Source organism: Dipodomys ordii, unplaced genomic scaffold (genome assembly GCF_000151885.1).
Source record: "Dipodomys ordii isolate 6190 unplaced genomic scaffold, Dord_2.0 Scaffold79, whole genome shotgun sequence".
Taxonomy (NCBI): Eukaryota; Metazoa; Chordata; class Mammalia; order Rodentia; family Heteromyidae; genus Dipodomys; species Dipodomys ordii.
Genome location: NW_012267295.1, coordinates 2,230,738 through 2,244,621, shown reverse-complemented (window position 1 = coordinate 2,244,621; position 13,884 = coordinate 2,230,738). Strand labels below are relative to the sequence as shown.

Genomic DNA, 13,884 nt, shown 5'->3' with positions numbered 1-13,884 from the left:
CCGGGGTGGGGGGTGGGGAGCGGGGGAGCTCGGGCCCCTGCCGTACCTGGCGGTGGGAGGAGGCCGGGGGAGCATCGGGCCCCGGGTCCCTCGGCGTCCGGCCCTGTGTGCGGGATCTGTGTGATGGAGTCACCGGGCGGAGGCCCCTGCGTGCGTGGAAGCGTGGGGAGGCGGTGGTGGCAGGAAATGAGGGGCTGGAGGGATGACAGGGTTCGAAGCCACCCTGGGGAGCGGATGCCACCTGCCCCTGGGCTGGTGCCTTTTAGATTTTAAACCAGGGTTGGGGGGTTAGTAGCCCTTAGCGGCCATATACCGGATCCCGCAAAATACATTTAGAGGGACGGGCGAGTGACGCCCAGAACCGCAGCCTCTGGTCCGCCGCCTCGGAGCCCAGCCCAGCCTGCATTCCGTGGATGCTGGTAGTTGCAGGTCACCGGCCTGGGGCTTAGGATCCTTTCGCTTTCTTATGTATCTTTTGATTATTTTGTTACTTTTGACTCAGTGAATAAAGTCAACCAAGAGTCAGTGAGTGCATCATTACGTCCCCAGCAGTTAGAAAGGTGCCCAGAAATCCCACATCATCGCGTTTTCCGAGTTTAATGATAGAGGTCATTTTTTTTTTCCCTAGTGGAAGATTTCAGGAGCGTTAAGTTTTCCTGTTAGTTTGGCCAAACATCAGTAATCTTCCCTTTAACACGACCTAGGTTTTTCTAGTAACATGCACTGGACTTATTTCTCCTGCTTCTCGGCCTGGCCGCAGGTAGGTAAGTCGCTGTGCTTACTTAGGTTCACGGGCATCCCAAACACAAGACAGACTGACTTGTACTTAGGATGCAATGATGGTAATAATGATGCTTGTATACTTATTTTGTGGTCACAAAATCCTAAACATCATGGTTTGAACAGAGTAGTTTCAGTGTAGGATTAGAAGAGAAGAAATTGCTAAAGCTGCTTATCTCTCTGAACATAAATATACTCCAGAAAAAAAAGCCCTCTCAAATAGAAGCACTTAAAAACGTTTTGAAATTAGCCATACCATGTATTCAAATGACAATAATCTCAGCTCACATTTATGGCATGCTTACCATGTGTCCTTTATTTTCCTAATCTTTGACTTAGACCTGTGGCATAGATGCCATCACTGTTCTGGGGACAAAAAAGGCCTCTAAGAGCCATGCAGTGAGGAAAAGCTTGAAGTCTGCATGGTTTCACAGCTGTGTTTGTTTCATTTACCTCTTAAAGTATCCAGAGGAAGAAAGACAGGATGCTTTAGACTAGAGAGGGACATGGCTTCAGTTAGGTTCAACCCCAGTATTTAAAAATGTAGAAAAGGAGACTGTCATCTGAGGTGCCCATGACTCATGCCTTTAATCCTAGCTCATCCCTCAAATCCTAGCTGCTTTGGAGGCAGAGATCAGGAGGCTCACAGTCAATGCTGGCCTGGGAAAAAAGTGAGACCCTATTTCAAATATAACTAGAGCATGACCCAAGTAGTAAAGCTCCCACTTAGCAAGTTTGAGGCCATGAGTTCAAAGATAGTACCACTTCTACCCCTCCCATATACACGCACACTCAAAAGAAGAAAAGGGAGAATGCCACTAGTGATTACCTTTTCCTTGCCTAACAGAAGAAGTTAAGGTTAAATTAAGTTCATTAAAGATTTTCTACAGAAGTACATCTAAACTATTGTTTTTGTGTGCGTGTGTGTGTGCGTGCGTGCGTGCGTGCATGCGTGCGTGCGTGCGTGCCAATCCTGGTTGCTGTCTCTGAACTTTTTTGCTCAAGGATAGTGTTCTACCATTTGAGCCACAGCTCCACCTAGAGCTGGGGGTAAGAGTGTTATAGACTTTCTTGCCTGGGCTGACTTTGAACTGTGATCTTCAGATATTAGCCTCTTGAGCAGTTAGAATTATAGGTGTGAGCCACCAGTAATGAGTTTGATTTTTTTTTTTTAACAGTCTTGTCAGGCCGGCTTGAAACTTGTGATCGTTCTGCCTCAGACTCCCCGGTGGGATACCGGCATATGCCATCACATCTATGAAGAAACTTTTTTCTTCAATTAATTTTTTTGCTTCCTTATTTCAGAGGAAATAAGGAGCAGAGGGCTCTTACAAAGAGATTATGGAGAAAGAGGTGGGGCTACAAGTGGTATAAGAGACAAGCAAAGCTGGAGAATCCTGAGGCCAAGGTCAGTGGCTATCCTTTGAGAAACTTCTGTAGGTTCTTGTTCCATTAGTCCCCAGTCACCCTCTGTGCCAGGGTGTCTGTTCATTCTTCATAGCTCTCACCACAACTTGTGGATCAGGACCAGACCAGTTTTGTTTGGTTTATTTTTTCCCTAGGGCTTGGGCTTGAACCTAGGGCTTTGTGTGTGCTACCTAAGCAAGTACTTGTTGGCCCACTCTCAAGAGCCTGTCCCAAGTGTCAGGCAAACAGCCTGACTCCCAGACTCCTAGAAAATAGTTGTTGGTTATATTATGAGGTAGGCTTTTGCTTTTATTATTTATTGTTATCCTGTGGTTTCTGGTAGCCTCACCCTCTGCCTGGGCTTCTCTGTGACTTAGCCTGGCTGATGGAGGGCTTGCCACATAGAACTGAAATGTCTGAAGAGAATGCCAGTCCTTTTCTCGTGTGCTTTGAGCCTCTGCTGTGAGACTTATCACTAAGCCAGACTAGATTTAACCTAAACTGTGCTGAGCTTGTGGGTCCGGTGAGCATTGCACTCTGGTTATGCTGGCTGACATCAGCACTTGCACCTGTCCGTCCTCTCTTGTCTCAACCTGTTCTTGAGTTCTCTCTCCACCCAGCAAGGTGTGTCTGGACACCTCATATGCTTTCCAGCCAAGCAGCCTGCTTGTCCTTTGATATAGGCAGTCTTTGACAACTGTTGAGTATTTTGTTCCTACAGATTACCCCCATGCTAGACTGCTTCATTTTTCCTGTGCCCCCTCCTCCCAAATCTATCACAGACACTTAGGATTGAAAGCTTTCAATGGTGTTTTATTGTCTATAGGGTTTACACTTTTTATTTTGTTATTTAAAACTCTCTGGATTACGCCTGTCTAATAGAAATAGAAAGCAAGCCACAAAAGTGAGTTGCATCCATAATTTAAAATTTTCTAGTAGCTACATTAAAATAGGAAAAAGGAGCTGGATGCCAGTGTCTCATGCCTGTAATCCTAGCTGCTCAGGAGGCTCAGGAGTCTGAGGATCGCAGTCGGAAGCCAGCTTGGGCAGGAAAATCTGTGAGACTCTTACTGCTAATTAACTACCAAAAAGCCAAGCAATGAAGGTGTGGTTCAACTGGTAGAGGGCTAGCCTTAAGAAAAAAGCTCAGGGATGGGACAGTGCCTAGGCCCTGAGTTCCAAGTCCCAGAACACACATATACACACAAAGTGAAATTGACATATGTACCATTTTATTCCCTGAATAAAATATTACTGAAATACTTTATATTCTTTTTTTTTGCCAGTCCCGGGGCTTGAACTCTGGGTCTGGGCACTTTCCCTGAACTTCATGTGCTCAAGGTTAGCACTCTAGGAAGTGGTGCTGTGGCTCAAGCGGTAGAGCACTTGCCTTGAGCTGAAGAGCTGAGGGACAGCGCCCAGGCCCAGAGTTCAAGCCCCATGACCAACCCCCCCCCAAAAAAAAGACAGAAAAAAAGAAAAGAAAGAAATGAAGGTTAGCACTCTACCTCTTGAGCCACTGCTCCATTTCTGTCTTTTTCTGCTGTTTATGTGGTACTGAGGAATCGAACCCAGGGCTTCAGGCATGGTGTGCCAAGCACTCTTATCCCTAAAGCCTCATTCCCAGCCCCCTTTACATTCTTTTTCATATTAAGTCTTTGGAATCTGGAATGTGTTTTTTAGTCAGATCCATCTCAACTCACACTAACCACATTTCAGTTGCTGGGTAGCCTCATGTTGGTAGGTGGCAGCCAACATGTTGGACAGCTCAGCCCTAAGCCATGCCTTCAGCATAGCTGACTACCAGACATGGGTAATTCCAGCCACTGGCCTTTTGATAACTGGATTCACTTCATCTTGAAGCAGCTTCATCATTCCAGTATGCTAAGTATGGAGATCAGGCGGTGGATGGCTCTGAAGTTACTGTTCTGTACAACGTAAGGGAATTGAGCGTACAAGAAGGACTAACCTTTGAGCAGGCACATTGACCCTTCCTTGAGAAACACAGGGACCCGAGGATCATCCAAAACCTTGTGTTCTTCCATCTCTTCTGTAGTGTTGTAATATAATTAACTTTTTCTTGTTTTGAGATGACAGTCTTCCCCTATTGCCAAGTCAACCTCAGACTCTCGGGCTCCGGTGGTCCTTCTACCTCAGCCTTCCAGGTGGACACCACTGTTCCAGGTTTCATGTGATATTTTTATAACACTAGTGTGTCCATTACTCAGAACCAATCTTTATTATATTTACAGCTGAGAAGACATAGACATTGACTAAGACATAGACATTCTTATGGATGTCTGGTGAATTAGACTCAATGTCAACCACTCATACCCTCAATGAGGGTATGTGAAACACCTTGATTGTCCTCGATTGTATGTTGTCTGCTTCCCTCTGAAGCCTGAGTTTCTTGGAAACAGGCCTTTGCTTTGTCCCCTAAGCATCTAACCTAGCCTGTAGTAGGCAATCTGTAAGTATTTTAAGTGGAGTATATTATCAAAATTGTTTTGAGGACAGACATCATGAACTATGAAGGAGTATATGGCCCTGAGGATTGAATTCAAGGCCTGGTGCATGCTGGGCATCTTGCTTTCCCACTGGGCCATCTACCCAAGGCCTCTGGCATGTTTTCTTTATTGTCTTGATGGGATAGTTTCTTCATCCACTGATTGTACGTTTATGTCTTTCTATCCTCCCCCCTTTCATCTTATTAGGGTAGATTAACATGTATAGAATTGTGAATATTATGCATCTTACATGTTTCAAGTAGATTTGCTTTAAAAAAAATTAAACAATAACTGAGCCAGATGCCAATAGCTCATGCCTATAATCCTAGCTACTCAGGAGGCTGAGATCTGAGGATCATGGTTTGAAACCAGCCCAGGCAGAAAAGCCTGTGAGACTCTTATCTCCAGATAACCACCAGAAAACCAGAAGTGGCACTATGGTTCAAAGTGGTAGAGTATTAACCTTGAACAAAAGAGCTCAGGGACAGTGCCTGAGTTCAAGCCCCACAACTCACACACAAAAAAAGAATAGCTGACTAGATACTGTTACAAGTTTTCAGGTTGACTCAGAATTGAACTTTGCAGCTGTGCCTGGTGATGTATACCTATAATCTTGGTATTGGTAGGAGGATCAATAGTTGCAGGGACTCCGGTATCCCTTAGTGAGATCTTTCCTCCGAAAATGAGAAACAAAAAAGTTTGACTTTAATGGCTCATTTTTTCTTTCATTGTTTGGAAACTGGCTCTCCACCAGCTTCAAAATCAGAGCTCCAGGGCTGGGAAGGTGGCTCAGTGGTAGAACGCTTGCCTTGCATGCCTGAGGCCCTGGGTTCGATTCCTCAGCACCACATAAGCAAAAAGAAAAAAGCCGGAAGTGGCGCTGTGGCTCAAGTGATAGAGTGCTAGCCTTGAGCTGAAGAGCTGAGGGACAGCGCCCAGGCCCTGAGTTCAGGCCCCACGACCGGACCCCAAAAAAAAAATCAGAGCTCCAAAGTCATTGCATAATTATTGGCATTCATGCATACCTTGTTCAGAGAGACTTACTAGTAAGTCTAGGAGTCAAAAGTTCTGCATTTGTTTGTATTGCAGACACTTGCTTGAGAGCCAGCTATGTTTCAAGCACAGGAGTGCTTGAGAATTCAAAAACTGTAGTAAAAAAATGTTCTTTAAAAGCCCTAACATGAAGGTGAAATGATCAGTTTCTTCCTAGGAAGTTTTAATTTCTCTCTTGCTTCCATATTGACTACATCATATCATGTTTCTAGATTTGTCTGTCCTGCTAGAGTGTAAGTTTATGAGAGACCATTCAGCTCTACATATCCAGGCACATACTGTAGACATGCAAGTTTTGATTGAATAAATACCCCAAATAAATTACTTAGTTTCATGGAACCCTAGTTTTTTTTCTCTTGCAGATAGGGAATTCTGTGTTTTTAGAGAATTGTTGAAACTTTAGTGAGAATAATCTTTTGTTAAAAAATGAAAACTATGGATCTATACATGTTTTACATCAATCTCAATATAAAACATTTATTCAAAAACCAAGTATAGCCAGGCGCCAGTGGCTCACGTCTGAATCCTGTCTGCTTAGGAGGCTGAGATCTGAGGGTCAAGGTTCAAAGCCAGCCTGGGCAGGAAAGTCAGTGAGATTCTTATCTCTAATAAACCACCAGAAAACCTGAAGTGGTGCTGTGACTCAAGTGGTAGAGTGCTAACTTTGAACTGAAGAGCTGAGGGACAGCGCCCATGCCCAGAGTTCAAGGCCCACAACCAATGAAAACAAAACAACAAAAAAACAAGCATAGTGGTTGGTAGTTGTAATCCCATCACTTGGGAGGCAGAGGCAGAAGGGTGAGGGAGTTTTCAAGGCCAGCCTGGATACACAGGAGGATTTTGTCTCAACAGAACAGCCTGTGCTGCCATTGGCTCACACCTGTAATTCTAGCTACTCAGAAGGCTGAGATCTGAGGATTGTGGTTAGAAGCTAACCCAGGCAGGAAAGTCCAAGAGACCCTTATTTACAATTAATTAATCACCTAAAAGCCAAAAGTGGAGCTGTGGCTCAAGTGGTAAAGTACTAGCCTTGAGCACAAAGAAGCTCAGGGATGACTTCCAGGCCCTGAGTTCAAGCCCCAGGACTGGTACACTTGGATGTGCATGCATGTGCACACATATACACAAAACAATTTTTGAAAAACCATGCAAGTGGGCTGGGAAGGTGGCTCAGTGGTAGAACGCTTGCCTTGCATGCCTGAGGCCCTGGGTTCAATTCTTCAGCACCACATAAGCAAAAAGAAAAAAGCCAGAAGTGGTGCTGTGGCTCAAGTGGTAGAGCGCTAGCCTTGAGCTGAAGAGCTGAGTGACAGCGCCCAGGCCCAGAGTTCAGGCTCCACGACCGGACCCCCCCCCAAAAAAAAATTTAAGATGGGGACCTTATGGTCCACACTTGTAATCCTAGCTACTCAGAAGGCTGAGATCTGAGGATTATGGTTTAAAGCCAGCTCCCCAGCAGGAAAGTCCATGAGAGTCATATCTCCAATTAACCACACCTTAAAACTGAAGTGGAACTGTGGCTCAAAATGGCAGAGTGCTAGCCTTGAACAAAACAGCTTACAGCACCCAGACCCTAAGCTCAAGCCACATGACCAACAAAAAATAAATTCAGCTGGGAATGTGGCTTAGTGGTAGAATGCTTGCCTAGCATGCATGAAGTCCTGGTTCCATTCCTCAGTAACACAAAAAAGCCAGAAGTGGTGCTGTGGCTCAAGGGGTAGAGTGCTAGCCTTGAGCTGAAGGACAGTGCCCAGACCCAGAGTTCAAGCCCCAAGCCCAAAAAAAAAGCTCAGGGACAGTGCCCAGGCTGAGTTCAAACCCCCAGAACTGGCAATCAATCAATCAAGAAACATGACTATGCACTGGGATTACTGGCATTACAATTGTTCTTAAAAAATAATCCAGTGATTATAGAATGAAGATAGCAAAAGATGGGATGGACTGGCAGGGAATGATGGTAGGAGGTGTTAAGAGTTTGGATCTTGAATGACCCCGGAGGCCCCTGTGTTGAAGGCTTAGTTCTATTAGGAGGTGAAGAGCCTTTAGTAGGAGAAGTCCCTGTAGAGGGAAGTGAGGTCATGTGGATTTGCCCTTCAAGAGGATATACTGAAACCCTGGCTCCTCCTCTTCCTGTCTCTTTTGCTTCCTGGTCCCCATGAAGTCAGGGGCCCCTTCACCAGGTGCTCCCACTGTCTACCATAATGTACAGCATTGCCATAAAGCCCAAAAGCAATGAGCCAACTGAGCATGGACTGAGCCCTCCAAAACTGTGAATAAGCCAACTGACCAGGGATACCCTAACCTAAGTACTTCCTCTTTGTAAATCAGTTATAGTAACAAAAAGGTAACACAGAAGGGGACAGAAAAGTGTTGAACCTGAAGAGAAGGAAAAAGAGCTAGATTTCCCTTCCATCTTTTCACCAACCCTGGTTAGCAGCCATGAGACTAATGCTACTTCAGTGAGTGACCTGGAAGCAGAGCGGAGGCTGGGGGACACACACCCAGGAGCCCACCGTGGTCTGGGTATGTCCTTCCTGATTTAATCCCTTTCACTGCTGAGCCTCTGAGCCCTGTGAGATGGCATCAGCACCGCGGCAGGTCACCTAGAGGTCACTTCCTTCACTCTGCTTTGACAGATAAGCTGATGTGAGTCACCACATTGTAAATCTACCTGACATCATTTGCAGTTACAGGTACTCTTCTCAACAAATATATCAACTAAGCACGATGCTAGTTTATGATTATCTTTCTAGAATGAAACTTTAAAATGTCTTTGAGTTCAAATACTATGCGCTAGATCATTACAAATAAAGTCATTTCTAGTTTCAAATGGGAAGTCCGCTCTTGGTCCTGGACGCTGACATCAGCTTCCTTTACATCGTTGCCCCACTCCTTGTACCATACGGTCTAGTATAGTACTTATCCCACCAAATGGCACCCTGCGTCCAGGTCTACCTTGTGCATTTGGTTCAGAATCCCTCAGAAACAAAGATCTTCTCCTTTTCCCATCCTGGCAGTCCTGGCTTCTAGCACAGCATTCAGTACATGGTAAGCATTCAAATGTCCCAGAGTAATCACATGCATCCTTAGCATGGAACAAGATGTTTAAAGGGATGACCATTGTGATTATGTCTACCAGTAAGAATTAAGTGGTTTACTCACTAAAAACTACAATGACTAAAGCAAAATTTCAGACAAATTAAAAACTTCCATTACAATATTTTCTAAAATCTTTAAATGTTTACTTATTACAAGTAGTATTAAAGATAATTACCATGGCTGCAGACTGAACATACTTTCTCACAAGGAACGGAATGGAATGTAAAGAAAGTCTCATCGGGGCTGGGAAGTTGGCTCAGTGGTAGAGCGCTTGCCTTGCATGCATGAGGCCCTGGGTTCGATTCCTCAGCACCACATAAGCAAAAAGAAAAAAGCCGGAAGTGGTGCTGTGGCTCAAGTGGTAGGGTGCTAGCCTTGAGCTGAAGAGCTGAGGGACAGTGCCCAGGCCCAGAGTTCAGGCCCCACAACCGGACCCAAAAAAAAAAAAAAAAGAAAGAAAGTCTCATCGGGCCTGGGTGACTCATGCCTGTAATCCTAGCTCCTCAGGAAGCATAGATCTGAGGATCACAGTTCAAAGACAGCCCGGTCAGAAAAGTCCATGGGACTCTTATCTCCAATTAACCACCAGAAAACCAGAAGTGATGCTGTGGCTCAAGTGGTAGAGTGCTGGCCTTGAGCTGAAGAGCTCAGGGACAGCACCCGGGCCCAGAGTTCAAGCCCCATGACTGACAGGAAAAAAAAGTCCAAAACTCCAAATAAGGACATATAAAATTCTTTTAAGATCCCACATAAAATATATCTAAACTCGGGGCTGGGAAGGTGGTTCAGTGGTAGAGTGCTTGCCTTGCATGCATGAGGCCCTGGGGTCGATTCCTCAGCACCACATAAGCAGAAAAAGCCAGAAGTGGTGCTATGGCTCAAGTGGTAGAGGGCTAGCCTTGAGCTAAAGAGCTGAGGGACAGTGCCCAAGCCCAGAGTTCAGACCCCCTTGACAAAAATTAATTAAATAAAATAAAAAAATATACATACATATATATATGAACTCCTCTTTCTCTGAAAATAATTGGTATTATAAAAAATCCATTTCACATTTAAAATTTCATTCTTAGTGATGAGAATTTTGATATGTTTATTTCATCTTACATCAGCAATTAATAACTGCAATTATGGGCTAATTATTAGACATGAACAAATCAGGTGGCAGTTTGAGTATAATTTTTCTTTCAATATTTTGTTATGTGTAAACAGGCTTTATATGTTTGGTTTCCATAGCACAGTCATAAGGTTATATTCATAGAGAGTATGAGATTGCTGACAATTTTCCCACATTCTGCTTTGAGTCAACTTTGCTGGTCTTACAATATCAGTATAAGGGGTGACACTGTCCAGAAAAAAATGTACTCTCTACCCGGCTTATGTAACTGTAACCCCTCTGTACATCACCTTTATAATAACAATATTTTTTAAAACAAAAAAATAAAGATAAGAGCAATATATAAACACATAGAAACATCACATTATATACCATATAGGCTTTTTTTTTTTTTTTCGGTCGTAGGGCTTGAACTCTGGGCCTGGGGGATCTTCAGCTCAAGGCTAGCACACTATACCTGAGCACCATTTCTGGCTTCTTCTGTTTATGTGGTGCTGAGGAATCAAACCCAGGGCCTCATGCATGCAAGGCAAGCACTCTACCACTGAGCCACCTTCCCAGCCCTAGGCATGTAATTATTATCTGTCAATTGAAAAAGTAAAAAGATAAATATCTGGGGGTATAACTCAGTGGCAGAATGGTTGCCTAATAAGCCCCAGATTGAATCCCCAGTGCTGCTAGCTAGTATCAACCAAACAAACAAGCAACCTGGAAAGTCCCCCATACTTAATTCAACTATCACAACTGTTCTTTTTAATTTTTACTTTCTTGTGGTATTGGGTAGAAACTAAATCCAGGGCCTCTTATCTGCTAAGCATGTGATCTGTCACTAACCTATACCTCCAGCCCAGGTTTTTAAAATACTGTTTTAACTCTGTCTTCCTAATTTAATTGAAATAATTTTGAAGGCCTCTCTACTCCACATAACACATGATGCTAGATACTAGTGAACAAAAGACAAAGTATTTTTATTCACGCAGCTGTTTTCCAGCAGGGTAAAGTAATATACAAATTCAGTGCTTGTCTTACAATTGTATTAAGTGCTTTCTTTGAGTGTTTAAAAATGGGCTCTCTCACTAGGGTGGGGTAACTAGGGAGTCATTAATTAAAGAAAGGGGTGGAGGCATGGCTCAGGTAGCAGAATGCCAGCCAATGAGTGAAAGTATCCGATACCAAGTTCGAGTCCCAGTCTCGGACAGAAAAAAATAAAAGTAAAAATAAAGGACACATTGGCATATTAACTGAGCTCTGAAGACTCAGGGGTATCTGTTCAAATTTGGGTGCCTGTCTTCTATCCAGAGGGAGCCTTGTGAACCACACAGTACCTGAGACAGAAAGAATAGGTCTTCTGGGAACTTGAAGAGGACCATGTGACAAGAGCACAGGCAATCAAGGAGAGGGTGGCAGGAAATGAAGATGGTGGCTGGGTCTTCACTACTAGTGAGTTACTAGGACAAGAATAAGAATTCAGGTTCTTATTCACATGGCAGTCACATTTGGGGCAGGTGAAAGGGCAGGTACTCTAGGTCTCATGAACTCTTTTAAGTATGTGGAGGGAACCATCAGATTTATACTTGCATGTTTTTTGGGGTTTTTTTGGGTCCCATAGTGGGGCCTGAACTCTGGGCCTGGGCGCTGTCCCTCAGCTCTTCAGCTCAAGGCTAGCGCTCTACCACTTGAGCCACAGCGCCACTTCCAGCTTTTTTCTTTTTTTTTGCTTATGTGGTGCTGAGGAATCGAACCCAGGTTAAAATTTTTGACAGTACTGGGCTTTGTACTTAGGACCTAGTGCTTTCTAGGTAGACACTCAACTACTAAGCCACACCTCCAGCCCCAGTCCCAGTGCATGGGAGGCTGAGACAGGAGGGTCCTGCCAGGACTGCTGGGATGGGAAGGGAAGACCTTTGCTCCTGAGGGATACCAGCCATTATGTGAGACAAATACTGTGATAGGCCATACAAAGGGTGGGGCAGAGATGAAAGGGAATGTCCTCAACAGCCAAGGGGCATGGAAATAGTCTTCCTTGGAAAGTTTCTTTGGGGCTATTCAGTGAGATCCTATCATTATACGTATACATACAAACCAGTGACAGAATAACAACAAAAGGTTAAGGGATCTCTATACCTTATTGATTACCCAGTGCTTTTCAGCTCTGCAAGTCTGCTTGGTATTTCTGGAGTGAGAGTAGATGATTAAAGTCTAGATTGAGAAAGGTGAGAGAGACAATTAGTACTGAGTGTGGCCTATTTCTATAATGCATTTCTTGGGCATGTCTGTATTGTAAAAGTATATAACCTGGGAGCCTCAAAAAGTAAAAGTGGCCTAGGCTTTCTAACTTAGAGCCCTCCCCCCCTTCAGCCCCCAGCCTTTCCCCCTTCAGTCCCCAGCCCTCACCCCTTCAGCCCCCAGGCAGATCCAGGGAAAGGTCTTGAGCAACTGCTGCTATGAGGTTCTGAAACTGGGAGAGCTGAGTAAAAGACGGAGCTGCGTTGTTCCTCCCGTGCAGATCCTGCTGATGGAGCAGTGTGCTCCATGCTCCCTTTGGCCAAGTGAGGAGATCTTTACACAGATGCACGTCTCCGTGGAACTTCTAAATATACTTTCTTGTTAGGTGAACCGTGGACAGTGGATTCTCTTACATCTGCCTCCTATGATAAAAGTTTGTGTTGTTACACTGTATGCTTAACACTTAGGATGTTTTTATTTTGCAGTTTGGCTCAATCCCCTTAAAGCAGCACAGTCATTACTGCTGCTTCAACTATGCTGGGGCAGAGGTTGTGAATGACTATGGAAAATGGGGTCTGTGTGTGTCTCACCCTACCACTGTGTAGCACACAGATGGCCCCGGGGGAGTGTTACCTTTAAAACACCGAAAACAAAAAGAAAACAAACAGTGAAAGGCTCTTTGTAGAAAGAACAAAACCCAATAGAATGAAAATGCACAAGACATCACATTTCAAGCCAGTAAAGGCTGGGTTGAAAACTTTAAAAGGGGGGACCCTCTGCCCCAACCACAGCTTGTGACTCTGTCTCAGCACTTTGTGTGACACCACCCTATGCTTCCCGAACTTACCAGGGTTCCACTGATCTGTGTGTTTGCCTTGAAACTGATGCACTCTGCACTTCCTGTCCTGAAAAATGTGTTCTTGGGGTCATTTTCTTGAAATTTGTTAATCACTTAGTCTCCTTCTTTGGGATGGAAGGCTCAGGATGCTTCTCAGAAAGGGGGCACTGCTTCACCTTCCTCCATGTGCCTAATGGTCCTGGAGCCCATCCTCTAATACTTAAATTTTGAAATTTACTGACACTGATCTTGAAATACTTCCCTATCACTTAGCTCTTTTTTCAGTGACTTTGGACTCTTTTTAAGATAGGATCTTCCTTTCTTCTCTCAGACTGACCTGGAACTCTTGATATTCACGAACACTGAGATTACAGAAGTGAGCCACCATGCCCAGCAGCTTAGCATTCTAGTCATCCTCAGGTTATGTCTACATGGCTCAGGTAGCTTTCTGTCATTTCTGCTGCTTCTTGTTGCTCCCCAGAAAACATTTCCTACCCAATATTTTCTTTTCTCTTTCTTTAAAAACCTATGTTTCCTTTTCTTTTTTTTTCTTTTTTCTTTTGGTTGATTGTGGGGCTTGAACTCTGGGCCTGGGCGCTATTCTCAATTCTTCAGCTCAAGGCACATGCTCTACCACTTGAGCCACAATGCTACTTCCACTTTTCTGATGGTTAATTGGAGATAAGAGTCTCATGAACAGCCGGGCACTGGTGGCTCACGCCTGTAATCCTAGCTACTCAGGAGGCTGAGATCTGAGGATCGCGGTTCAAAGCCAGCCCGGGCAGGAGAGACCGTGAGACTCCTATCTCCAATAAACCACCAGAAAACCGGAAGTGGCGCTGTAGCTCAAGTGGTAGAGC

General features: G+C 44.5%; 1 protein-coding gene across 1 annotated transcript in view; it reads left to right on the top strand.

The window, feature by feature from the left end:
• The window catches only part of Tnrc6b (trinucleotide repeat containing 6B), a 241,956-nt gene that overhangs the window by 648 nt on the left and 227,424 nt on the right, over positions 1 to 13,884 (top strand). The gene's annotated exons all lie outside the window — the stretch shown is intronic.